This window comes from Crocodylus porosus, unplaced genomic scaffold (genome assembly GCF_001723895.1).
Source record: "Crocodylus porosus isolate Cpor-Errol unplaced genomic scaffold, CroPor_comp1, whole genome shotgun sequence".
Taxonomy (NCBI): domain Eukaryota; kingdom Metazoa; phylum Chordata; order Crocodylia; family Crocodylidae; genus Crocodylus; species Crocodylus porosus.
This window is the reverse complement of record NW_017728886.1, coordinates 128,996,379-129,022,548: the sequence shown is the minus strand read 5'-3', so window position 1 is coordinate 129,022,548 and position 26,170 is coordinate 128,996,379. Positions and strand designations below refer to the sequence as shown.

The 26,170-nt window shown below is 44.1% G+C and overlaps 1 protein-coding gene across 4 annotated transcripts in view; it reads right to left on the bottom strand.

Moving 5' to 3' along the window:
- FBXL7 (F-box and leucine rich repeat protein 7) overlaps positions 1-26,170 on the bottom strand; it is a 330,312-nt gene that overhangs the window by 85,283 nt on the left and 218,859 nt on the right. The window contains exon 3 of one of the 4 annotated variants that reach the window (XM_019541824.1): positions 4,539-5,540. The exons of the other annotated variants lie outside the window; for them this stretch is intronic. The gene's annotated coding sequence lies outside the window, so the exon portion shown is untranslated. The remainder of the gene's footprint in view (positions 1-4,538; positions 5,541-26,170) is intronic. 4 annotated transcript variants of the gene reach the window in all.

The window sequence follows — 26,170 nt, the reverse complement described above, 5'->3', positions numbered from 1 at the left end:
GGTTCTGATCTCCACGTGGCTAACAGTTAGCATTCTGCCAAGCTGGGACAACTCTTCTGGCCCCCTGTTGCCTAGGCTCACTGGGAGCAATTTGCAACATGCACCCACATGCACCCCCTACGCATTGCCAATGGTCCCCTGCCCCCCACAGGGCAAAGCCTCCCTCCTCCCAGCACATGGGCTACCCTGCCTGAAGGGTCCTAGTTCCCACTGGTCTCCCCTCCTGCTCATTCCCCTGCTCTTCTAACACCTCTGGAGGCTGGAGATGAGCAGGAGAACAAGCAGGAGGCTGGAAAGAATACAAGAATGAGCAGAAGGCTCATTCCTTCCACCCCCATTGCTTCTCCCAGCTCCCTGTTTGTTCTGCTCCCCATCCCCATTTGTTCCTCCTGCCCCATTCATTCCCCCAGCTCCCCACTTGCTCTCCCAGCCCCTCTACACTCACCAGCAGTAGCAGAGAATGAGCAGGAGGCTGGAGAGAGAAGGGGAAGTCTCCAGCTTATCTCCAGGGGTTTGTCTCTAGCCTCCTGCTGGTCTCCAGCCTTGGGGAAAGAGCAGGAAGCTAGAGATAGGCCCTGAAGAAATTCCCCTGCAGTCTCCAACCCCCTGCTCTTTCCCCTGCTGTCTCCAGCCTCCCAAGGCTGGAAATGGGCAGAGAATGAGCAGGAGGCTAGAGACAAGCCCCTGGAAATGAGCTGGAGACATTCCCCTGCTCTGTCCAGCCTCCTGGTCATTCTCTGCTACTGCTGGTGAGAGTGTGGGGGCTGGGAGAGCCAGCGGGGAGCTAGGGGAACAAATGGGGGGGGTAGTGGGAATGAACGGGGAGTGGGAAGAGTGAGCCGGGAGCTAGGGGAATGAACCAGGAGCAGAGAGAACAAACGAGGGGCAGGGACAATGAATGGGGAGTTGGGGAAGGTCCCCCCTCTTCTAGCCCCCCAACCCCCTACTTACCTGGCAGAAGCTGGGTCCATGTCCCTGCAGCTTGCACTGCTGCCTGCCCAGCATGGGTAGGCATCATGCTTCAGGACCAGGGAAAAGGACAATTACAGAGATGCTCTGGCACTCCGCCAGAGTGTTTCTGTGGAGGACTGAGCCTCTGCTTGCCTCAGGGCACCGTCTGGGACTGTGTCCTGACCCATTCCCCTCCCTCCCCCCACAGGGTTTTGTTTAACCCATGGATATCCAGGGGTATTTTGCAGCAGGGGGAATGTTTTTTGTTCCTGCATGTGCCTCTTGCAGCATCTCAAAGGGGTTTGAGATGCTGCAAGAGGCATGTGCGGGCTCATCTGAACGCACCCAACCTGGAAATGGTTTTTCAAGACAACAAACTGAAAATAAACCAGGCAGCCAGGAAAGAGACCGGTTATTCCATCCCTAGCCATAGAATACTAGTCAGTTGTAAGCTGTTCCTACCCCTTTGTGCTCTTCGTGCCTTGCAGCACCTGAGTCATGTCCTTTGAACTGAAGGTGTGGCCCACTGATTTATAAAACCCCAATGTCCATCTGCAGGATGAAATAATTTAATGAAGCAGTGCATTACTAATTTCTCAAGAGCTAAACAACTCCCAGCATCAACCTCAAGGCAGGGAAGAAATTTAAGTTGAGGATTCCTTTTTTTCTTTTTTGTTTCTCAGACACTTGGTGGACCAGAAGTGGCTGTAAGGGGAGACGTGGTGGCTGCAGGACAGGTGTCTGAGTAGCCTGCCTAACCTACTTTCTATGAAGAAGGTTAGCACCATTGTTACAAGTGCTCAAGGAACAACTGTGGTAGTGCAAGTCATAAAGTAAAGTGGCTGCAAAACCTAATCTCTTGGGTTCTAGCCCCAGAGGGGTGGAAACCTAGGAGTAGCCTGGAATCTGAATCCACTGAGCTAAGAGAAAATCAGAACTGAGAGAGGAAGCTGGCAAGGTGAGGGTCTGATCAGGGAGCCATCTGAAACCAAGAGCCCTGCCAGGCAGTGAGACCTTCCCTTAGGATTCCTGCCTCTCTCCTGCTTCAGGTGTGGGTAAAACACTTCCTAGATTAACTCTTTTTCCTGACAAGATGTAGCAGGTGAGCAGGAGTGGGAGGTCTCTGAGGCTAGGGACAGAAGTTACACATAGACCAGTTTAAGTGATTGAAAATGGGTTTAAACCTGTAACAGAACAAAAGTTCAGTGCACATAAACCAGTTTCAAAATGGCCAAAACTGGTTTAAAATAAACCTAGTTGAATGTAGTATCAGACTTTAACTGATTTAGGTCAAACTGGTTTATACAACTTCTGTCCCACATCCTTTCCTGGTTTAAGTTGAATCACAGTCCCCCAGCATCCCAACATTTTGCAGTCCTGGGTTGGGCTGTGCTGTCTGCTCCAGAGAGCAGGTCTGGTCCTGCCCCTCTGCCTGTCAGCCAGTACTTACTGCTCAGGCTATAAAGGGGGCAGTGGTGGGAAGCCTGGCTGGGGACTACAGCCAGTCTGTCTGAGGGGTGGGGGCAGACTCTACCAGACCATTGCCCCCTGAGGTATAAGGGAAGGGGGCTTAGGACAGGGCAGGGCAGGGCAACAGCTTGAGAGGGACTGTCCCCCCCCAGGCAAACCCCTGCTGGTGTCTGGGAGGGGCTTTGATTCCACCCTTCCCCAGCTCAGTGTGCTGCCCATAGCCCCCATTCTCTGCTTAAGTAGGGCATGGGGCTTGGGCAGGCAACAGCCCATCCAAGCAAACCTCTGTCTGGGATCTGGGAGGGGCTTTAATCCCCACCATCCCCAGCTCAGTGTGCTGGTGCCAAGCCCTACAGAACCAGACTGAGAGGCAGAAGAAGTTGGCAAATCACCACATGTATGTGCTGGAGATAGAACTAAGGGAATGGGAGCGGGTCCCAGACAGCTTGACAAAAGGGGGTCCCAGACAGCTTGAGAGTTGCCTACAGCTTGATCAAATAATGCATAGAGCTACATTAACATTATAAAGCAGCACCTGTAAAAGGTGGAAATACCTAAACAAAGAATTTCTGAATACCTGGCTATAAGGAGACACTATGCCTTCAGGATTACCTAAGACTTATGCAAGGCTTTGTCTCATCTTTTTGGGTTTATTACATTCTGTTTTAAATTAGACTAAGTTGTCTGTGTTCTCTCACTGCGTTTTATCTTAGCTTATGTGGAGATTTTTGGTTGTTCTTTGCTGTGTGCTTGAGGTTGAAAATTCCTGTGTTCAATACATCCTAGCTTCAGAGAAAAGAGTTCTCCACCACACTCTATTCCCCCCCGCCAGACCTCCATGTGGATTTAAACCCCCACCCTCCAGTGAGTTTGGACCAGGCTGATGCCTGGCCACACCCCCTGTGCTCCAACAGGGAGGGGTATGAGTCTTGTGGAGGGCTTGTATCCCCTCCTCTTTGGCAGTGGTTGGCAGGTGTGCTCTAGTGCCCCCCAGCTTCTGGATTGAGCCACTACAGGCATATGGCTGCATTTCGTGATTCAAAAGTGAATGCCTGTTCAGTTGTTAATTGGTTCAATCTGAGTGGCTTAGATTAATTTACAGATTGAATCACTTCAAGCTTGGGCTTTCTGAATGTCTGCTCCCTAGCCCAAGTGGTTGGTGGCAGCAGGACTATAACGGGCTGGAGGAACCCTCTTTCCCCTGGGTCCTGTCACATTATTCAGTTTGCTCTCTTTTAAATCAAAGTGGTTTTCTTTATTCCATTTCCAGTGCACATTACAATGCAGGAAAATCTTCCGAAGTAGTGGGCATGTCTGCACATTCATTAATGTGCAGTAGTTACTGCACATTTAATTTAGTACTTGTTTAATGAAGTACTAACTAAATGCACAGTAACTAGAGAAACTGCGCAGTAATGCCAGAAAATGCCTTTTTAGTGATGCTACTGTGTAGTAGCTTAATAATACTAGGCAGTAGTATATTAGCACTGTCCATGCTGTGACATGCTACTGTGCAGTGTTACTAGGTTAGCGCGCATTAAGCATTTCATGTAGATGCACCCAAAAGCTGAGCTGAGCATGGAAGATGGAAATTGTCCTAAGATAAAACCCAGAGACTGGATGCTGAAACAGTGAAGTGGCTACTCAAAGATGCTTCATAAGAAGGCAACCATCCTCAAACACCAAGCATGTTCCTGATGAACCTGGAAACGGTACAATGCCATACAGAAGCCAGAGGAGTGGGAGAAGTTTTTTCTTATGAGTACTATGAATTACAGCATTCAATGAATGAAGAAACAACAAATCACAATGGAAGAGCACGGCCTTTCACACAAACTACTGCATGTTTCTAGGGAATACCTGTCTGAAAATACTCATTAAATCAGTCTATTACTAGCTAAATGATCAGACTGAAATCTCATGAGAATCTCTCCACTGATTTTTAAATGAGTTCTAGAAGAGACCTCTAATAGACTTAGGACTTCCTGAAAGCTCTTATTACCAGGCAATATCACCAAAGCATCCTACAGGTTCATATTTATTTACCTTGACTTCCTAATGAATTCCTTACCTACTTCAAGTGCTGCATACTCTAAAAGAACGACAAAAATTATAACACTTCAAAGTCACAGCTGCCTCAGCAGAATGTCTTTTTCTGGTTCCTGATTACTCACTAAAGGCTATACAGGGTGTCAGTAATAATTTGCAGAGAAGAAAAAGCATTTAAAAGTGAGATTTACAAGGGGAAAAAATGCTTCTCATAGGGAGGACTGGAGAGAGTTCCAGACAGATTGTGTAGCACAGACAGATGGAATGGTCTTCTACTCTCAGGAAAAATAGGCAGTGATATGGGGGGGGGGGGGTCTGTCTAGCAAGCTGCTATTGGGGAGGACTTGTGTAGTATGGAGGTGATCTTCCAGAGCAGCAAGCACATCCACAGGAAGGACAGCTTTCACTTCAGCCAAGGGGTACAAAGCAAAATGGACAAAGTGCATGACCAGCTGGTTAGCCAATGGTTTGGCTGAGAGTCAGGCAGAACGAGCTGGGTTGAAGAAGTGGTCGGCTTGACGGCAACTGGATCAAAGAAGCAACAAGGCTTCTGGAGGTGAGGCTTGCTGCCCCTGCTGTAAGGTCAAGTTGTGGACCAGGGATTTCTGCAGCAGCTCTGGAAATCACAGGCATCTGCCCTGGGGTCTCAGTTGGAGGTAGTTCCACTAGGCCATGGCGAGGCTTCAGTAGAAGGGTGATACAGCGTCCCAGCTGAAGTCAGGTTCCAATTGAAAAGTTCCTGCTCAAGTATGAGGTCCCCCACACAAGGTAGAAAAGCAAAGGCCAGGTGTCACCAGGGAAAGAATTTTCCAGTAAAGAGCAGGCGCTGAAGGGCTTGCAGGAGGAAGGCTGCCACACTGTTTGCTAGGTTGATTAGACCCTGATTTCTGTCACTGGTGGGCAGGTACAGTTGGAGCCAGTGGTGCCTGCTCCATAAAAAGTCCACAAGAAGCTTCTGGAGCCTTTTGAACAGGGTCACTGGTGAGTCTTAGGCTGACACACTTGTTCCACAGAGTAGCAGCTGCCAGGTTGTTGATGACTAGGACCAGGCTGCAGTAGGGAACACTGGGCTAGTACCAGAGACAGAAACGCAGTGAGTGAGATGTCAAGAGATTTTGCATAAAATAAGCATTTTAGCAAAGTCAAGGTACTGCAGGTGCTAGTATACAGCATTACATACAGCAGCAGACAAGGGAGATGTAGAGAGGAAAAACTTTTGAAAAAGACAAATAATTTATGTTCATGCCTGTTAATTTTATCTCAGAATCTAAAAGTTCTGTGTGGCTTTTATTCCAATTGCATCAGCTTGCAAAGATAATAACAGTGGCAAGCTTTTTCCTCTGGGCCTGTACAACAAACCTACACTTTAAAAAAATGGATTCTGATTAATTTTAACTACATAAGAGAGACACACTATTCTCTCTGGAATTATCATTTTCCTTGAATGAAGGGGAAAATCTAGACTTCAGGCCTAGCGAACTGACTTTCAGTCTCCTGCTCAGAATTCTGCTCCTGAAAAACCAAATTACTGCACGACTTCTAGAAACTGCAGCTCAGTAACATGGATCTACTCAATGGGGGTATAATGCTACTCATTTTTACCGACATTGTGAAGCTTTGTTAATATCTGTAATATCTTAATACCTATGTTACCTGAAGAACTTTGATGAATTATTTTATTTATGCAAGTCCAAAGCATAATTAACAGGATTGACTGAAATAAATAGATTAGATGTTTACTACTTTGAGAACAGTTTCTTGAATCATGAAGCTGACACCAACAATACTTTTGCTTTTTCCATCTCTACACCTCTCAATTCCTTCAATCTTGGTGATGCTTCTTTACAGCTTTGCCCACCTTTCCTCTCTCTCTCTTTATCCCCCAATCTCATGTCTGAACTTACCTGAAAAGATAACTTCTCCCTTAGTCAACTATACAGTCATGCCATTAACACCATAAAGCTTCTTTGGAAGCTTGAAAGAAAGATTCTATGCAAGATAAAGATACTGCTGTGTCATTAGACTTTGTGATGTCTGACTCTACTCTTACAAACTCTGAGGGGTTCCCAAACATCTGCAAGGAATACAGGCCTCTGTATATAAGCTCTTAGAGGCAGAACTGTCTTCCAGCTTGCTTATATAGTGCCAAGCACATTCTGAAAAGTAATAAGTTGGATATTTCTAGGACCAAGCAAGAGAGATAATGGCCAGACTTTTATTGTAGGTCCTGTGACAAAACCTGTTGACTCCAGCTGTACAAATGGAGGTGTTGTCGGGAAGGAATTTCCATGAAATAGCTTTTCTATTATTCTTCTATAAGCCATTAGAGGAAAAGAAATAAACTCTTAAACTGTATGTTTTGTAACTGTAGTATCCAATGCACTGGATAAGTGTCATTAGCTTAGCTATGCAACTTGAAGCCAGTGCCAATGCTCTAGCTACTGCATTGATAAATACAATATTAGTTAAATGCATAGTATCTTTCAGTCCCCCTGGCTCCTATGGAACTTTATTGTATTCCAATGCATAACTGGTCCCAGAAAACAGCTGATCAGAACTGACTGGCTTCATGGCTGGTATTAAAAACCTTGGAAATGAAGGTCCATAGCAACTCTCAAACTAGCCTCCAACTTCAAGGCTTACAATCTAATAGGAGCTCATCAGCTGCTTGTACCACAGTGTTTATTAGTGTTGCTTAGGTTGAGTTTGGTAAGTGCATAGCCTTTTTTTCATTCCCCTCAGCTATGCAATTCAATGGAGGAGCCCATAATTACCAGCTTAATGCGCTACTCTTAATATTTTCATTATTGCCGGAGTTTCTGATTTTTTTCTTCTCATCTTTTCTGTTAGGATTATCACAGCTTCTTGCAATGCCGATGCTGCAAGCAAAATAGCGTCACCTTTTATTGAAAGGCTCATTGCTATGAATGACTGAAAGCCTTCCTAAGATTCACCAACTCTCTCCACAGGCTCTGAACATTTGGCAAGTTCCTGGGTCAGGCCCTCTGTTTTATTTTTATCAGAAACATCCATTTTTATTTACATAAGGGCAGGTTGTATTACTCACAACTGGCTCAGGAATTGTATTTTAACATTGAAAACTAATAGGATTTGAGTGCATTCTAATGGATGCTGACTCCAGACAGTGTTTGGGAAAGTTATATTTGCAAATGTGAGAAAAAAGCCCACGGAATTTGTTCAATGGAGTTTATCAATGTTGCTCCCAGTACAAACTATTCTGTTTGTAACTAATTGGGTAACACACATTAAGTATTTATACAAAACTTTCAGGTGGCAAGATGTGCATGAAGAACTCAACTAAATTGAATAGGGATGATAACTGAGGATCCTGCTTGGCCATGCAATTCTAAACAGCATTACTGCATGCTCTTTGTAATATGGCTTGCTTATTTCTGTGTAGAACCATGCATTATATTTTATGCCATTTACATAGAGATAACCTGATGCCTGTGACCTTTGTAAATATTTATGAGACAGAGTGAAATGCCAAGTATCAGGACTTTTGGATCCCATCTAGTAAAGACACAGCCCAGCTAAATCCAGAACAAGTCATTTTTGTTCTGAAAGGTGGGGTAGCAAACTGGGTGGTAATGCTTCATTCTGTCCTATTGAAAATCTGGTGTGTACAGAGATGTACATAGCATTTTCCCCATCCTGGGCAGGAAAGTGGGGTGTTTGGAGCTGCTATTGCCCATATTTGGGGCTCCCTGCTTTTATGAGATCCCCAGTGCCATTCCAGTGTCCCCCCCTTGCTCATACACCCTTAGTTATGCTACTGGATGCATATTTGCAGCTTTAGCAGAAGCAGCCCAGTGCAACCTTTCCTTATTTATAAAATATGTAGTGATGCTTGCAGCTGGTGTTGACCTAAGGTCACCAGCTACAGGCGAGGGTTGGGGGAGTGTGTGAACACAGGGAAGTGAATGCCTGTTAGTAGAAAAGGAGGCAACAGGCCCCATGTTCTGTCTTTCAGCAGCATGCCCTTCCCAAGGACAAAGGGTAGTTTAATGAGGGAGGGAGGTTTCCTCCTTGAAATCTAGACAGTCTTGGCAAAAGAATGACATAACTGCACAAGCTTTTTCTACCACAAATAAACAACGGTAGGATGCTCTTGCATGGGAGCGCCCCAGGCTGTCAAATCCTGATTCAAGCTCTCCTCTTGGATCCCCTGGAATTACAGGCTAAGTAAAACAGTGTACCTTAAAATTCAGTCAGTAAAACTAACCCCTTCTATAAATTTCCTTTAATCCTTGTTTCAACGGTATTTGTAGCCCCTTATGGCAAAGAAGGATGCAAATAAACAGATAACTTTCCCAGTTAGGGCCTGATTCAAGCTGCACTAGAGCCCAAAGAACATCTTTCCATTCACTTGAGTAGGATTTGGCACACACCCATAATCAGTAAATTACTACCATCTTAAGCAAACAGGAGATGAGAATGAAGCTTTACAAAACACAACATTCTGTAGGTTTCTTCTCCTAAACAGCATATGTAGAGGTGACATTTACTTGTTTGTGTCCTGACAGCCTCCAGGCACTGAGTGAGGTTAAAAAAAGTGTTGAAATCATAGTAAGCAAACTAGCTGAAATAGCACTCTGTTTAATTCTTGCTACAAGTAAACTGATTTGCATAACACGATCAGATCAGCTGCAAACTCTGTGATAAATCTTACCACAAGAGAATATAAGAAAACCAAGTTTAGTGAGTACCAGCTATTTTCCCCCCAAAATATGAAAGTTAAAATAGGGTATGCCAATACAGCAGCTGTGATGTTGTTTTGACGGACACAATCTTCAATCTATAACTTTTTTAGCAGTGGGTCAAATTCAGTACCCTGGACTCACCAGCATGTTGCTCTGAAATATGTCTCCTTGATATCCCTGTGGCATCTTGGAGGGGAAGCTACTAATTAACTTGACTAAGGACAGCAGAATCTGTTCCTTCAACTGGTGGTCTGGAAAACAAATCCTCATCATTTGAGTTGCTAGGAGACCATTTCACTCATTACTAGCATCTGCCAAAGTAGGTTGTTGCTAAGAAATCCCTTGGCTCTATGAACCACTTCTTGGTCTCTAAGGTGCCACTCTGCTCTACCTTTTGTTGACTACTAATCACTTCTGTGCACCTTATCTTTGTATTAAAAAAGTTCTCCCACAGCCATTGCAAAGGCATAACAGGACAACTCTGCACCTTGGGGTAGAGGCCAGTAGCGGTGGCATGGCAAGCAGCACTAGTGGCTACTATTTTTGCACCCCCGAGGCAGCTGCCCAGGTGGCACTCTCTTATTTATGTTACTGGTGATCACTTCATGTAGTTTACAAGTACTGTGGGTCAGTGGCTTGAAGACTGAATACTAAACGAGGAGCAAGACAAGTCTCACAATGGGATTGTAGAGAGGCAACAGCTGGGCGTCAGACTACCAAGCGTTGACATGGTAGCTGAGATGTTGCAGAGTCACTTGGATGGACTGGATGTGTTTAAGTTGGCAGGCCTGGATGAGCTCCATCTGAGGGTACTGAAGGCACTGGCTGATATCATTGCACAGCCACTGGTAAGAATATTTGAGCACTTGTGGTGCACGAGCCAGGTCCCCGAGGACTGGAAAAGGGCCAATGTGGTCCCTATTTTCAAAAAGGGGAGGAAGGAGGATCCAGGCAATTATAGGCCAGTCTCACCTCCATCCTTGGCAAAGTCTTTGAAAAGATTATTAAGGCTCATATATGTGAGAGCCCAGCAAGAAAAATTATGCTGAGGGGAAACCAGCATGGGTTCCTAACAGGTCGATCATGCCTGACTAATCTAGTCTCTTTTTATGACCAGGTTACAAAACACCTCCACATAGGAGTAGGGGTTGATATCGTTTACTTAGACTTCAGGAAGTTCTTCGGTATCTCACCCCATACTGGTGAACAAGTTAAGAGGCTGTGACTTGTATGATTACACAGTCCAGTGGGTGGCCAATTGGCTAGAGGGTTGTACCCAGAGAGTGGTAGTGGATGGGTCGGTATCGACCTGAAGCGGAGTGGGTAGTGGGGTCCCGCAGGGCTCGGTCCTTGGACCAATACTCTTCAATGTCTTCTTCAGTGACTTGGATGAGGGGGTGAAGTGTACTCTGTCCAAGTTTGCAGATGATACAAAACTGTGGGGAGAAGTGGACACACCGGAGGGCAGGGAACAACTACAGGCAGACCTGGACAGGTTGGACAAATGGGGAGAAAACAACAGAAAGCAATTTAACAAGGAGAAATGCAAAGTGCTGCACCTAGGGAGGAAAAATGTCCAGCAAACCTACTACCGAGGAAATGACCTGCTCGGTAGCATGGAAGCGGAAAGGGATCTTGGAGTCCTAGTGGACTCCAAGATGAACATGAGTCATCAGTGTGACAAGTGATCAGAAAAGCGAACTGCACTTTATCATGCATTAGCAAATGCATGACAAACAGAACCAAGGAGGTGATACTCCCCCTCTACTGGGCGCTGATCAGACCGCAGTTGGAATACTGCATGCAGTTTTGGGCGCCACATTTCAAGAAGGATGTGGATAACCTGGAGAGAGTCCAGAGAAGTGCCACTCGTATAGTTAAGGGCTTGCAGGCCAAGCCTTACGAGGAGAGACTAGGGCACCTGGACCCCTACAGCCTCCGCAAGAGAAGTTTGAGAGGTGACCTTGTGGCTGCTTATAAATTCATCCTGGGGACACAGAAGGGAATTGGTGAGGCTCTACTTACCAAGGCACCCCTGGGGGTCACAAGAAATAATGGCCATAAGCTAACAGAGAGCAGATTTAGACTGGACATTAGGAGGAACTTCTTCACAGTTAGAGTGGCCAAGATCTGGAATGGGCTCCCAAGGCAGTGCTCTCCCCTACCCTGGGGGTCTTCAAGAGGAGGTTGGATGGGCATCTGGCTGGGTTCATCTGAACTCAGCACTCTTTCCTGTCTATGCAGGGGGTCGGACTCAATGATCTATTGAGGTCCCTTCCGACCCTAACATCTATGAATATTTTCATCCAGAACTGTGTTGGGTTGCTGTAATGGAAGTGAAAGCATAGATCCAATGCACCAGAAGTTTTGAGAAAATTTGTCTGTTTAAACATCAGGGAAGCATTTATGACTTCACATGAAAACCCAGGTTAGGGGAACTGACAGCTTTCAGCCCAAAGTACATCTTTATCAGTAAATTAGAAGCAGTCTTAAATAACGGAAATGTCAATGAACTCTAGACACACCAGAAGGGGTCCCATAATATCCTATTTACCTTAAACCTGCACTGTGAAGCTAATGCTACTCTTAAAAGCATTTTCATCTTTTTTTTTTCCATTACATTGATAGATGCATGGATTTACCAGTATTGACTTAGGTTATATTTTTAAATGTAACAATTTTAATAGAAGATAATTCATCATCATACTTCCAACACAGTCTAGAGTAAAACAAAATTAATCCCAATTTTTGCCTTCATTTGAATCCCATCATGACTGCCACATTTAAAACTAATATTTTTTGTAATCTTTCTACTTGGGCTTCCATATACCTTGCACTGTCATCACATTTAGACTGGTACAATTTTGACTCCAGCAGCTTACTCATCCTGGTATGAGAGACAAAATAATCAGGCCAAGCATAGGGGTTTCTGCAAGTATCAATAAACTGGTTTCAACCTGTGATCACAGTTAGCCTTTACCACAAACATGGAGCTGTGTTTTTTGTTTGCCTCCGGGCTTTTTTCTGGGGGAGGGAGGAGGTTTATGGCATGATCTAATCTGCTTTCTGGAAACTCCATGGAGCAAATTTCCATAAGGCCTATTTTCAGCTCAGCACTGCTGTTCATAAGCACACTACTTTAATGTATAATAAGGATAACATCCCACTGAGAAAAGGCTCATTATGGACAGGATTTACATTCTTTAATTGTTAAACATAATTGACTCCTGCAGCCTGGGAGGATCCAAAAAGCTGGCATGTTTATGCAGAGAAAACACAAGCCTTTCGACTTCAGAATTTAATTTAATTTTCTAATCCAGTCCTCCAAGCAGCTGTCCTCCTGAAAAGTTCTGGATAGGCCAAGAAAACTATTAGCTCTGATTATCACCGACAGTGGAGAATGCTATAGAAATATGCCACTGTTATGTACAAAGAACTACCTTTAGAAATTGTTGTTGTTCGTGAATATTTCTTTTGAATCAAGAAATAGATCAAGGGGCTTATACTATGATTGCTGGTTATACATTTCTCAGTTGTTCTCTGTTTTACAATATAAACAGCAGGGGAATGCAATACATACATCCCTGTAGGGCTTTACCATCAGCAGGCAATCAAATGGCAACTCCTTTGACCTGTGCAATGGTCACATAACATTTAAAACCACTTGCCAGATCCTGGACCAGGATATACTGTCTTTTAACTGTACTGCATCTGTTAACATCAATATAGTGATTGTGTTAAATACAATCTTTTCAAATTACCTAGGTAAGTGTCACAGTTCCATATGGCATAGCACTTAAGTAGTTAACTGGTGTCCAGTTAGCATACTTTTCTTTCTACTTATGATACTCTATGGCGTGCAGTCTTCATCACTGCTCGCTTTTCATTTTGAAGGATTCTTTAAAAGCCCTGTCTTTCACAGCAGAGCGGCAATACTGCTGATTACGCAATATACCATGCTGTTAAATCCCAAACCAAAAAAGTAGAGAGGGAGGTGTTCCTTATTCAAATGAGCATGAAGAAAAAAACCTCAAACTTTCACCGCTGCAATCCCCCAGCTTCCTGATTAAGGCAATATGTTTCACCCACCTTCAATGGAATGTCATTGATGGACTAAAGCAGCTTTGTTACCTACTTCAATGGTGCATTTAGAACTACTACAGCAGAATGCTACTCCTTGCCAAAGCTTGAACTGCACCATTTTCCAATTTCTGTATGCCAAACGGTGAGGGCAGAGGAGTGGGATTTTTCCTTTCCCCCTGCCCTTCTCATTCTTTTTTCCCTCTTGCAGAAGCCAAAGCTGCCTAGATCAGTGCAAATCCTCCTGGTGGTCTGAACCATAAAGAAAAATCTCTTTCATCCAACCCCTTTGTTGCTATTACAGCTTTGAGCAATCAGTGGAAACTGAAATTCTCCCCCAGTGCTTTCTCCAAAGGAATTCTTCATACTTGGAGCGAGGGACTGCATACTGTCACAACTAACTTTCTCATCTAGAAACTTTATTTAAGTGACTTTGGGTGTCCAACTTGAGAAACAGTATATGGCACTGATTTTAGGAAATTCTAAGCACCTATCCTTCTAACCAGGCCCTCTTAAGTGTATCAGTTTGGGCACTCACTGGCACTAAACTTTGCTTCTGCATTGCTTCTTCCCAGTGGTAGCATCACTTCAAGTAGAGTAGTGTGGGGAGTACTCAGCCCGGCTCCTGTAAGTGCATCCAGGGCTGGAAAGGGTGTTAGTTGCATGTAGCAAAAATAGCCTCATTAGTTTTTTTAGCAATCTGTGCATGGAGAGCAAGAGTAAGTGCCTGCCCCTGCCTGCCTTCTGGAAATGAGCACATACATTCCTACAGGATGGAAAACTTTGATTCAAAGCCAAACCTAACTAAAAACATTTTAGCAGAAAATTCCCACACAACTCTTATAGATGGAACCTATCCATTTAAATCTTCACCTACATAACGTTTTATTCATTCCTTAGTTCTACAGTGGAAGTCCCTAGCACGGGGGGACACAGTGTAGATGTTCCCAGTATGGTCTTAAGTTGTATTAGCTTAGACAATTTTCCCCTCAGGTCTACCATAAACATTCCCTGAAAGGTACTCCATGGTCTTCCAAAGGTGCTCCAATAATACAGCCCAAAGGAGAAAGTTAAAATGGAAATTTCCACTCTAAATTTAATATCTCAGTTTTGTTAGGCATTATAAAGCTCCAAGGTATAAGGTTTGCCGTCTTTAGTAACTTCCTCTTTCCTTCATAAATCAATTGCGTCTGGTCCTTCTTGCAGGCAAACATATTAGATTTTGCTTATTTACACAGAGTAACCTAGTAAAGTGTATAGTTTTTAAAAAACCTTTTTTGAAGACTCTCATCATACATGAAATTAAACTTTCTGATTTGAAATTCCCATTATACTAATGGTGTTTGATAAAACCTCTTTTGATAAAGAATTGAACAAATTATTTTAATCTTTTTCCATTAAAGACTCAATTTTCTTACTGCTACCAACTCTTCCTTAAGCTTCTAAGTGTTCATAATTCTTAAAACACCACTATTTACTCAAAAACAAGATGAAGTGCACCCCCCACCAGTGCAGGGAAAAAGCCTTCCACCTTATATCCATATACAAAGCAGAGGGGGGAGCAGGTGGCTGCTGAGGCTCTGATTCTGGTCATGAGCCCAGTTGGGGCCAGAGTCTGACCCAAAGCAGTTGCCTGACCCCTTTCCACTTCCTCTCTGCAGCTTCTGTCCCCCTGCCCATCCCCTTCATCCCCTTTAGTGTCAGATACAGCTCAGCTGTGGCTGGGACTGGGGGCTCTCCTGGGCACAGAGCATATGGAAACTCTTTCCCTTGTCTGGCCAATCAGTGGGGGGAGGAGGGGTGGGAGGGAGAAATCGGGCAGTATCTGCAAAATCCTCATGAAAAACAACTTACGAAAAATAAAATGCTGGCTCCCTATTGAGAGTGGCCTAGATGGTGGCCTCCCTCTCTCCCCTGCCACTGATTGGCTGAGAGGGCTGCCTTTGTCTGCTCCACCCCTCTCTGCCAGTCAGCAGTGAGGGATGGTGCTGCACAATGGACAACCTTCTCAGGTGGGACCACATTTCAGACAGCCTCACAACCAATCACCGACAAGGGATGAGACCATCAAGGCACCTCAAACAGTCAGAGGCATGGAGGGGCCCCTCTGCAATAAGCCTGCAAAAATGGCAGTCAGCGATCCTCAATTTGGGTAGGTTATTAGTGGCTGTCCCATAAGCAATGCTTATTCCTATCACCCCAGGAAGTTGATGTCATACGTCCAAACCCAATTGGTTTCCCCAATTCAGTCATATACACCAAGAGTGGTCTCATATAATACTCACCTTGTCAGCAGCTTCAGTGACTATACATTTCTGATTAATGCAAAGCAGTTAAGTTGCATTAAAGCAAGTTAAAAAAAAAATGTTCTTTCCCGCAAGTATCTCCAACTCCATGACATCCATTGTAGTTCAGTTACTAAGCATCTCCAAGGATTGGGACCCATAAAGACATCAACAAATTTGCATATATAATACATTAGTAGCGAACTCCGTTTCCATGGAAGGAAAAGAATTATTCCTCATCTAAGCACTGCTTAGTACTGTTAATTAATGTTTTCTTCTCTCTAAGGGGTATCTCACACCTAGTTCTATTCATTCACACAATAGGATAAGTAGCTGCAATAATGCTATTGAATGCCAATAAGGACGGGTGGCTTCTGAGAAAGTGTCTCCATCAACAATGACTGAGTTAAGAAAAGAAAAGGAGAAGTCTTATTCCCAGCCTACTGCAACTTGCAATTAAAGAAACACAAAGATTTTCAGTTTTGCAACTACAGAGTAAATTATACCTACAAATACATTATGTTTATAAGGAAATGGAAGATTAAATGGCTGTAGAAGCAGCAGGCTACTGCAGTGGGTATATATTCCAAAGCGCTCCATTTCAGAGATATATGTAGAGCTCCATGAAAGAAGGACCTGCTTCTTTAATGATTGGGAGGTCTGGTATCAACTATACTCATACAATTATTAGACATCGTTGGGTGTTGGTTTTTTTGAAAGGCTGAGGAAAGCTGCAGGAGAGGGAGTGACTCCTAGAACAGACTCTAAAGGAGGTGGTCTAAAGAGCCAGGAGCCAGTGGGAACAGTCACAAGGGTGAATGATCTGTGTTGCTGGGACATCTTGCCTGAGCTTTACGTTAAAGAATGAAAAAGGCACTTCAAAAAGCAGCCCTTCACACGGAAGCAATTCCATTCTGACCTGGGGAAACAGGCAAGTGCCAGCTTAGACTGCCCAATTTGATCACTGAATTGTTACATAGGCCTGTGCTAGAGATGTTCCACCAGAAGCAATGACAGCATTGGCAGATACCTCTAACTCCACTCTGTTAGGGAGCTCAGGGATTGCTGCCACAGGCACTGAAGCTATTCGGGCCATCCAGACTGGGTAGAGAAAACCATTACATTTTCCTTCAGTCTCGCTGCCTCTGTTCTTATATGAAGTAATCAGCACCCCTCTGCCTGCCATGCTGTTCTGGCCTCTATGATTTGTGAGGTGACCAGTGTTGCATAAAGGGGGAGGATCACCTCCTTGGACCTGCTTGAGATGCATCTGTGGATGCATGACAAGGTACGGTTGGCCTTTCTCACTGCGTCCCCACACTGTTGGCTCATGTTCATTTTGGCCTCAGTAATGACTCCAAGATCCTTTTCTGCCTCTGCACTGCCGAGAAGGGAGTTCCCCAGCCTGTAGGTATGCTGCTGGTTCTTCCTCCCCAGGTGCAGTACCATGCACTTGTCAGTGTTGAAACCTATCCTGTTCTCATCCGCCCACCCCTGTAACCTGCCTAGGTCTGATTGCAGCCTATTCCTCCCTTCTAGCGTGTCCACATCCCCCCACATCTTAGTGTCGTCTGAAAATTTGAACAGGGTGCTTTTTACCCCCTCGTCCAAGTTGCTGATGAACATGTTGAACAGTGCAGGCCCGAGGACCGAGCCCTGTAGAACCTCACTGCCCACATCCCTCCAGGTCAAATAAGACCCATCCACCACCACTCTGGCTGCAGCCCTCCAACCAGTTAGTGACCCATTTGACTGTGTACATGTTGATGCCACAGTCCCCTAGTTTTTTAATGAGAATGGGTTGAGAGACAGTGTCAAAGGCCTTCCTAAAGTCCAGAAAGACTATGTCCACTGCTACCCCTGCGTCTAAGGATTTGGTGACCTGGTCATAGAAGGCCACCAGGCTGGTCTGACAGGACCTGCCTCTAGTGAACTTGTGTTGGTTGCCCCTGAGCATAGTCTCCCCTGCTGGCCCCTCGCGGACATGCACTATGATAATTCTCTCAAAGAGCTTACCCAGGATTGAGGTAAGACTAACTGGCCTATAGTTTCCTGGGTCCTCCCTCCCTTTTTTGAAAATGAGAGCCACACTGGCCCCTTTCCAGTCCTCTGGCACCACACCAGAGCACTATGAGTGCTCGTAAGGATATTGCAGGACATTGCCAGGGGTCCTGCAATGACCTCAGCTAATTCCCTCAGCACTCTGGGGTGGAGATCATCCGGACCAGCTGATTTAAATACGTCCAGTACCTCTAGAAGTTCCCTGACTAGATCCTCGCTGACCCTAGGTCTGGGTGTGCCTCCCCTGGGGCCTACGGAGGTCATGGTGGGGGCGGGGGGAGGAGGTGACCGTGTCCCTGCTCAGGAAAATGGAGGCAAAGAAACTGTTAAATAAGTTAGCTTTGTTGTCTGCTGTGACGACCAGATTTCCTAGCGTGTCTTGCAGAGGCCCCACATTACCCGGTACCTTCTTTTTACCCCCTATGTATTTAAAAAAGGACTTCTTCTTGTCCTTGATTTGGGTCGCTAGTCCCAGTTTCATCTCTACCTTGGCCTGTAATGTCTCATAAAAACCTTCTCTCATGCCAGTTTTCCTGATCTCCAACTATTTCCTTTTTCACTTAGAGCCTCTTTTCTACCTTGTATTCCATCACTATAATGCTTCCTTTCAGCCTTTTTTCCCCTGCTTTCTTCTACCTCTCCTACCTGCTTTACCTTTTGTCTTTCTAATTTCTACGTATTCACTGACATCCTGCCACACTTTTAGCTTCTCTCATTTCTTGGAGTCTCAGAACAGCAGAGACTCCCTATATCCTATACCTCAAGAAGGGTGACTGTGCCTGAAAGCTTGCCAAGAACTTTTTTCCAACCACTCAATTGGTCTAATAAAAGATATCACATCTACTCAAAGAACCTTGCTTGCCTTTACTAGATGTATCACTCATTGAATTCCCAGCATGCAGGCTGACACATGCAGGGGATTCATTGGAACAAATCCACTTGCACTTGGAGGTAGCCTTTCCAGAAAAATGACAGACACTTTTTGTGACATGTTCCAGGTCATCAGTCTTCTAGATAACCTTAGGAAAAAAATATAACTTGGGCTTCAGCAGCAAAAGTGATCCCAAAGGGCAAACAAAGCTTATCTTTGGCAGCAAAAGTGATCCCAAAGGGCAAACAAAGCTTATCTGTGCTTAATTTTATATAAAAGGTGGTTTTGACTGAAGTTATGCAACATTCCTGTGAGAGAGACTTTCCATCTTACTCCAATGTCCTGTAAACAGTCTTCTTTACAGGAATTTTCTCTCAAGCTCCCTTTCCACTAATTACTGGTTGGAAAGGCTGAAGATCCACACATCTGCTTCTCTCCAAGTTGATTTGTGTTCAGGTACTCACTTTCTATAATGGCAAAATCCTCTATTTGAAATTATCAGCTCTGACTTAAAATTTGCTCCCCTTAAATCCTTGGGTCCAAGGAGTGTTTCCAAGACCATTTGGATATGCAACGTGTTCCTATAATGTAAACTTCTCCCCTCCCACAGACCTAAGGCGAACTTGTAACCATCTCAGATGTGCCTGCATTTGAACCCAGTGCTAAGCACCCTTGTGCGAAGCTGGCATTATTGCCTCTAGCAATTTGTTTTACATTTCTGCTGTGAGTTAAATTAAACAATACAGAGCAACATGGCCAATTATGCTAAAATCTGTTTGGTTTAAGCATCCAAAGCATATGCAAATTACTTAGTTTCCTCCCACAATCATGCATCACCCTGACTTACCTCCAAACTGAAATGAGACTTGTCTGAAACAACAAACTCAACTTGGAGAAGTTTGTTAAGCATTTCAGACCCGAGCCAGCTTCAGGTTTAAAACTTACTAGAGAACATACTCAGATACCTGTAGTCATCTCTAGTCACTGACAAAAGTAGTTCTACAGACTAGGAGACTTCCTGACATGAATTCAGATGTCAGAGGTTGGTCCTTTTGCAGGACTTTCAAAATTACATTGAGACTGAAAAATCTTTTCACTTCCTATTGAAGTTAATATTACTCTTGGGAAAAGATGACAGCAGCATTTTGATTTTAAAACAGGAAGTTCCATTGTAGTTTATATAACCTTTGAAGACTCCTACTACCTCAGAAATAAAATAGCTTATTAACATTGGTGTATTATAAAGCTGTTGCCATTGCTGCAATCCCCTGTCACTAATGGCTTTTAAAAACATTTTATTCTAAAAACAGAAATGCTGGGAAGATATTTAAAACTTACAAATCAGGCCAAAAAATAAAAAACCCAACATCAGTCCTTGATTAAAACTAGAACAATGCAGAGGTTCCAGTATCTGTCATCTATGGACACAAATCCAGAGGATTATTGTTTTACAGAACTAAAGAGAGAATGTGCAATGGGGGAAGGGAGCAGGGAAGAGGTTTATTTTCTAACCTGTCCACATATACAGTAAAAAAGTGGGGGGAGAGGCATGTAGGGGAGATTTTCAAGACAGAAGTGTGTGTGAAATTTGGCTGATTTACTGCTGTGTGCGCTGCTGCACAGACACTTTTGGTTATCAGCCATCACAAATAAAATGAACAAAATCCTGCCAGCAACACAGAGAACAACAGAAGTCTCAGTACTGTTGCTACAGTTTCACTTGTGATTGCTATGCCAAGTGACAGCAGTGTTTTTAACTCAACCCGTACGTCTTCACTCACTCGTTCTGGGACAATTGGTTGTTTAATTATTTGAAAAATAATATATATAAATGAACAGAAAGGAAACCAGAGGATGGCAGGCACTAGCATTAAATTACGCCACCTTTAACTGCAAGGCCAGTTGGCAAGATTTGGTTCGTAACACTTGTGACCAGAGTAAATCACCACTGGTGACTTAGTGAAAGACTATAGGTCTCTGGATGACAGGAAAAAATATACCACAGAAACACCATACCGATTTGCATGTTTTAATCAGTACATTGTTTCAAGAGAAACAGAGGATGGGGCGACCCAACTTCAATCACTATTCCTCAAGTTCATAAATGAAACTGTATTAAAAGGAGTTGGGAGACGGGAAATATTTTGCCAATGTCTAAATGGACTTAAGCATCTATATGCAAGTCTATTCCACCTGTTCCAGTCCTGAGAATCCATCTTCTTTTGTAACACATTGCTATGTGAACTGTAAGACTGAGTCCTCCCCTCTCCCTCCTCCCCAGAACTGGGGAAGAGGACAGGGTAGTGGACCCATGCACCTTTTGTGTTAACTCTTTTTCAGGGATGTGAGCAGGGTGGAATAGAATTACACTTAGGTGCCTAAAACCACTTTGATGCCTAATGAGTGGAATAGAATCTGGCCCTAAGTATGGGAACCACAGTGCCAACAACCTAAAAACACTTCATTGGTATCAAAAGGATAGTGGGAAGTTGGTAGAAATTACACTTCATCACACCAATGCTTAGCTCTTACGGTCCAATTCAGGAGTGCAGTATTCTGGCAGGAGAGTGACCATTCTTACTGATGTCATCAACTGTTCCACAAATCAAGAGCAAAAGATTTCAGCCAATGCATCTAGCCCCAATAATACTGAATTCAAGTTAAAGAAAAATTCAAAACATGGCAATGGTTAGAGTTTGACAGCTACACTTTGCAATTCAAGTCTGAAAACTGGTTGATTCCCTGTTGAAATAAGTCTTCAGATTGATACTATATGGTCCACACAGCGGAGCTCAAAAGAGCAGGAATGTTAAGAAGGCATAGGACTGGTGATAGTCTCCCCAAGACTAATCTGGATGTGGTGTCATGCTGCAATGAAAAATGGCGTTCAAGCAAAAGCATGGCATTTTGCATTATGGATAACACAGGATTCCAAAACTGAAGAATAGCAGGAACATGGGGGTCTCTAGGATATTCAAACTAAGTTACATATAGCACATGGAAACCTTGGTAGAATTATTAGAGCAGGATAAGAACCATGAAGAGCCTGCCAGTAGCAGTGATTAGTATCAATTTGCAGTAGTTCAATCAAAACGCAAACCTTTCCTGAAAGCCAGCATGAAAGGAAAGCAAACATAAGCCTGACTATATCAGTACAGATGAGGTTAATTAGTCTGTATTTCGGCTTCAATTACATTGGAAAAATAAAATTCTGGCAGTCTACCAGCTCCCGTTCTTGCTGAAAACACTGGCAGTAAATTCCTTGCCATAAAGTAGAGTGACCTGGTCAACAAGTATTTTAGCCAGAACATATTACCCCCAAAGTAATTACATGTTTTTATAAAATCACTACCACAGGGTGCACTGTCTGAATGAAGAACCCTTCATCAGAAGTGCCACATCATATTTCACCAACTTTCCCAAAATAAATCATCCTATACTATCTTTTAAATCTAAAGGCACTGCCATACCCCAAACACTTGCAATTCTAGTGTTCCTTCCTTTAATATGAAAATGCAATGAAATGGTAGTGATCTTTGGAGGGCAGGGAATGAAAGGCAAATAAAGTGAAAATGAAATTCTGAGAGAATGACAGAAAGATGGCAGAAAGGGTTGATTTCCATAGATTTCTACAGCATAGGTAAGTTATCCATTTCTTTGTATTCTTAATGCACTTGCCACTTCGATATCATGCCAATGTTTCTGTACCATCTCCATAATTCTTGAATTCAGAAGCAACTCTGATTATAAGCACCTTCAGGTTATAGTTAAACACAAAATGTAAAAAAATGGAAAGAAAACATCAGAATTAGCTCACTCTTAATGATGCAAACTGGGTGGAAACTGAGTTAAATCAGCATGAAACTGATGAAAACAAAAGCAATTGCTTTTTTATGCCAAAACCTCTAACATTTTGATGGTAGTTTGGCAGACCTCAATAGGTAGCATCAAAGTGGTTTCCTACTGTTTGCAAAAAGCGTTGACAAAGGCTTAATTACAATATGAAAGCAGCTTTTTTCCATGTGGTACTTTCACTTAACTGAGAAATCCAACAGGTTAGAAGTAGATGCTGGATTAAAATTAGCTGCTTTAACCATCTTGATGCAATACTGATGCTCAAAATAGGGTATGTACCGTTTTATTTTGTACACCTTGTGCTAAAGAGTTTGCATTCAAAATCAGGCTCGCTACAAAGTCTGCATGCATCTGCAGAAGCATCTTAAGAGCACAGACCACCTGCAGATGCTTCCTTAGCCTGACGAAGGGCGTGCCCAAAAGCTTGCTAAGAAGAATTTTTAAAACTATTTGAGTTGGTCTAATAATTTACATTCCTTTAATAATGGGATGCTGGGGGCATGTTTGGAATATTACATAGCTGTCAAAAAGGCCTGGAGGACAAACTTGGCCTACATTTACTATACCAGCATACCTAAACCAGGGTGCTGCTCAGGATGCTGTGGTGCCTTGAGATCCTTTCAAGGGTGCCATGGGGTACCATGCAATATCAGTGCTATTAAGTGTGCAAGCATGATGCACAAGATAAACCCAGAGTTTTCAAATAGGAATCCATAGTATTAAGTACATTCTGACCTGTTGTGGTGTTTCTGAGTTCTCTGCAATACAAGATTTTCTCTATTATTTTTCTGTAGTGAAAAGAATAAGCGAAGGATAGGAACTTGTATTTTCTGAGGAGTAACTTGAGTCCAAAAAGCGTGAGAAATCATTGCACTATACATTGGTATAAAACTATGCAAGGAAACAAAGACTTTTGTCTCAGTATTTGATGTGGTATGTGATAAACCTAACCCAAAGAGGCTCTTTGCAGCTAATAATAAACAGGCACTGTCAGAGATGGAGGTGCCAAATGTGGTGGCTATGTAACGTGTACAGCCTTATGAGGGCTGGACAGTATTAACTTGGGAGTAGGATAGGCACTACGGAACAATGTGAGTAAGTTTCTAAACTTTGTATCAGCTATTGCACTAGATGACTGAGAGGTAACATAACTGTAGGCATCTTTTAAAAAGAAATTAAGTGTGATCCTGGAAATTAGAGCAGCTACTTTAGTACATTATGCCTCGCAACCAAGTACCATCATTAAAAAGGACAATTCTGATAAATGGTCAGTGCACTGGTGTGATAAACCAGCATGGCTTCTGCAAAGACAAATGTGTCTCCTATCTCTTATTATTCACAGGGAGCCAAGAAGAAAGTGGTCAACTGGAAACTCTAAACACCTTAAATAAAAGGCCCTTGCAAGAAGCTGCCAAGGAAATTAAGCAGTGGTGGCATGATTATGGAAACATACAGTGAGCATACTGCCTCTTAGTCCACTACACAGGAAAAAGACCTTGGGGAATGATCAGAGGTGGAATGTTCCATTTTGTTCTTATGGATCAAAGATTAAAACACAACCAGGTATCTATTTTCAAGCCTAAAGGAAAGTTAAAGTGGAGTCTCTTCATCTGCAACAGCTCCTGTTCATGGCACCCCTGAGAACTCACAAGAGAATGAGTATTTAAGTTTCATCCCACAATAATGGGCTATGACAATGAAAAAGCCATCCCATTAAAACTGCATTCAATCATAAGAGAATTACTATAAATTTCTACTTATACAGGACTTGGTGATATCCAAGACTTAGCATAACCTGTGGAGTTGGTCAACTAATGTCTGTGTTGAATCCCGCATACACATGAATACAAATGCTTGTTAGAATTACTCCCAAACTACAGATTTTTATGGTCAGTGCCTCCCCTTCCCTCTCCACCCCCAGCAGCCTGAGCCCACGGGCCCTGAGGCTCCTCCCTGCCACTACCACCAGCTCCCAGCACCAGCTGAGTGCACAGTCCCAGCCCTGGCCTCGCACCCACTCCAGACTTGGCCTAGCCAGTCCAGCGAACCAGCTCTGGACAAGTGGGGACCTACACATCAGTCTGCCCCATGCCTGGTCTGTACTACCTGCTCACGAAGGGCAGCGGCAGCAGCAGCAATGGCCGAGCAGAAGCTGCTGCTCACTGCGAGGGACAAGCGGCTGCCTCCCCCTTGCCTTCTTGCTGCGGCTGCCCAGAGCCCATGTCTAGGCTGCCCTGCAGCTCATCTCCACTGCCAATGCTGCCCCACTGGGCAGCCCAGAGGTGACACTGGTGGCAGAGATGACAGCAAAGAGGAGCTGCGGGGCAGACCGGGTGTGGGGGAGGCAGCTCCTTTTTCCCCATACATAGCAGCAGCTTCTGCCTGGCCATCGCAGCTGTCACCTCTGCTCATCATGGGCACACAAGGTTTGGAGCAGGTATGGGGCAGGCTGGGGTTCACGTTGTGTATGTAGATCCTGGATGGTCTGGAGCTGGTCTGCTTCAGCCAGAGTTGAGTCTGCAGTGAGTATGGAGTAGGCTGAGGCTGGAGCTGGGGCTGCACACATCGGTCCTTGCCAGTCTCCATGGGGCTAGGGCCAGTGGTGGCGGCAGCTGAAAGGACCTGCTACATTACCTAGGAATGGAATCCAGGCACAAAGATACCCCAGCCCTCCTGCACACCCCAGGGTGGTGGGATGCACCATGGGCCAAATGGCACCTGGGCCAGGCAGTACCGGGGACCTACCGTGAGCCAGAAAAAGTCCCTCCGTGGGCCAGATCCTCTTTGCAGGCCATATTTTGCCAGCCCCTGCTTTAACCTGTTCAAAGGGATGCAGGTGGGCCTCAGGCCTCAGTCACTGCCACTCCTGTGTCTTAGGAGGAGGAGATAAGGCCAGTAGTCACTGGCAGCCTGAGCAGCAGCCTGAAATTAGTGACCTATTAAAACAATTATTTGCTTCTGGTACTCTTACCGCTACTCAGCTGAGCTGGAACCTGGGCTTGCCATTGCTCCCGTCACTGCTGTTTTTACTGGGCTGCAATCTAGCATAGTTCTCCTTCATAAAATTCCAGCAAGACTATTATTGCTGTTCTTCCAGCTTACTTTCAAGTTTACCTTTGTTTTATCTCTCTTATGCCTCCTCAAAAGGAGGGATTAGCCATCTTTGTTTAACACCACAGCTGAGCTGGTGCCTTTCCTAAACTGCTCTCAGAAACAATTTCAATCCCTGCAAAAAAAAGTCTCATTTCACACCCAACTTTAGGCCATTTACAGTAATGCATTGAGAGCAATCTAATACAGTATAACCTCATAAATCTGGCATCCTTGGGACCCAGCACCTGTCGAAAATTTGAAAATTGTGGATTTCTGAAACTAAGTGCATAACTTGATGCTGCCCAGCTGGCTGGATGCAAGGGGAAAAGCTTGCACACAGCGGCTGCCACTGCCATCCACCACCCCACACTGCTACTCTACTTGCAGCTGCCACTACTCCTCCACTACTCTGTGACTGGCCATCAGGGGTACACTAGTCAAAAAAGGTTGAAAATCCCTGATGTAGTGTATTTTTAAAAAGTGACAGATTTTTGAGAATTCCAGGATTTTGAAAAATGGATTTATGAGGTTATACTGTACATCTCAGCTTAGAACTTCTCTCCAATGGTTAGATATTTCTGTTTTCCTTCCTCTATGGATTGCGGAACTTACACACTCTAGATCTCACTCTGAAAAGTCACTGCCATCATATTTCATAGATTTCATAGACATTAGGGCTGGAAGGGACCTCGGGAGATCATCGAGTCCAGCCCCCTGCCCAAAGGGCAGGA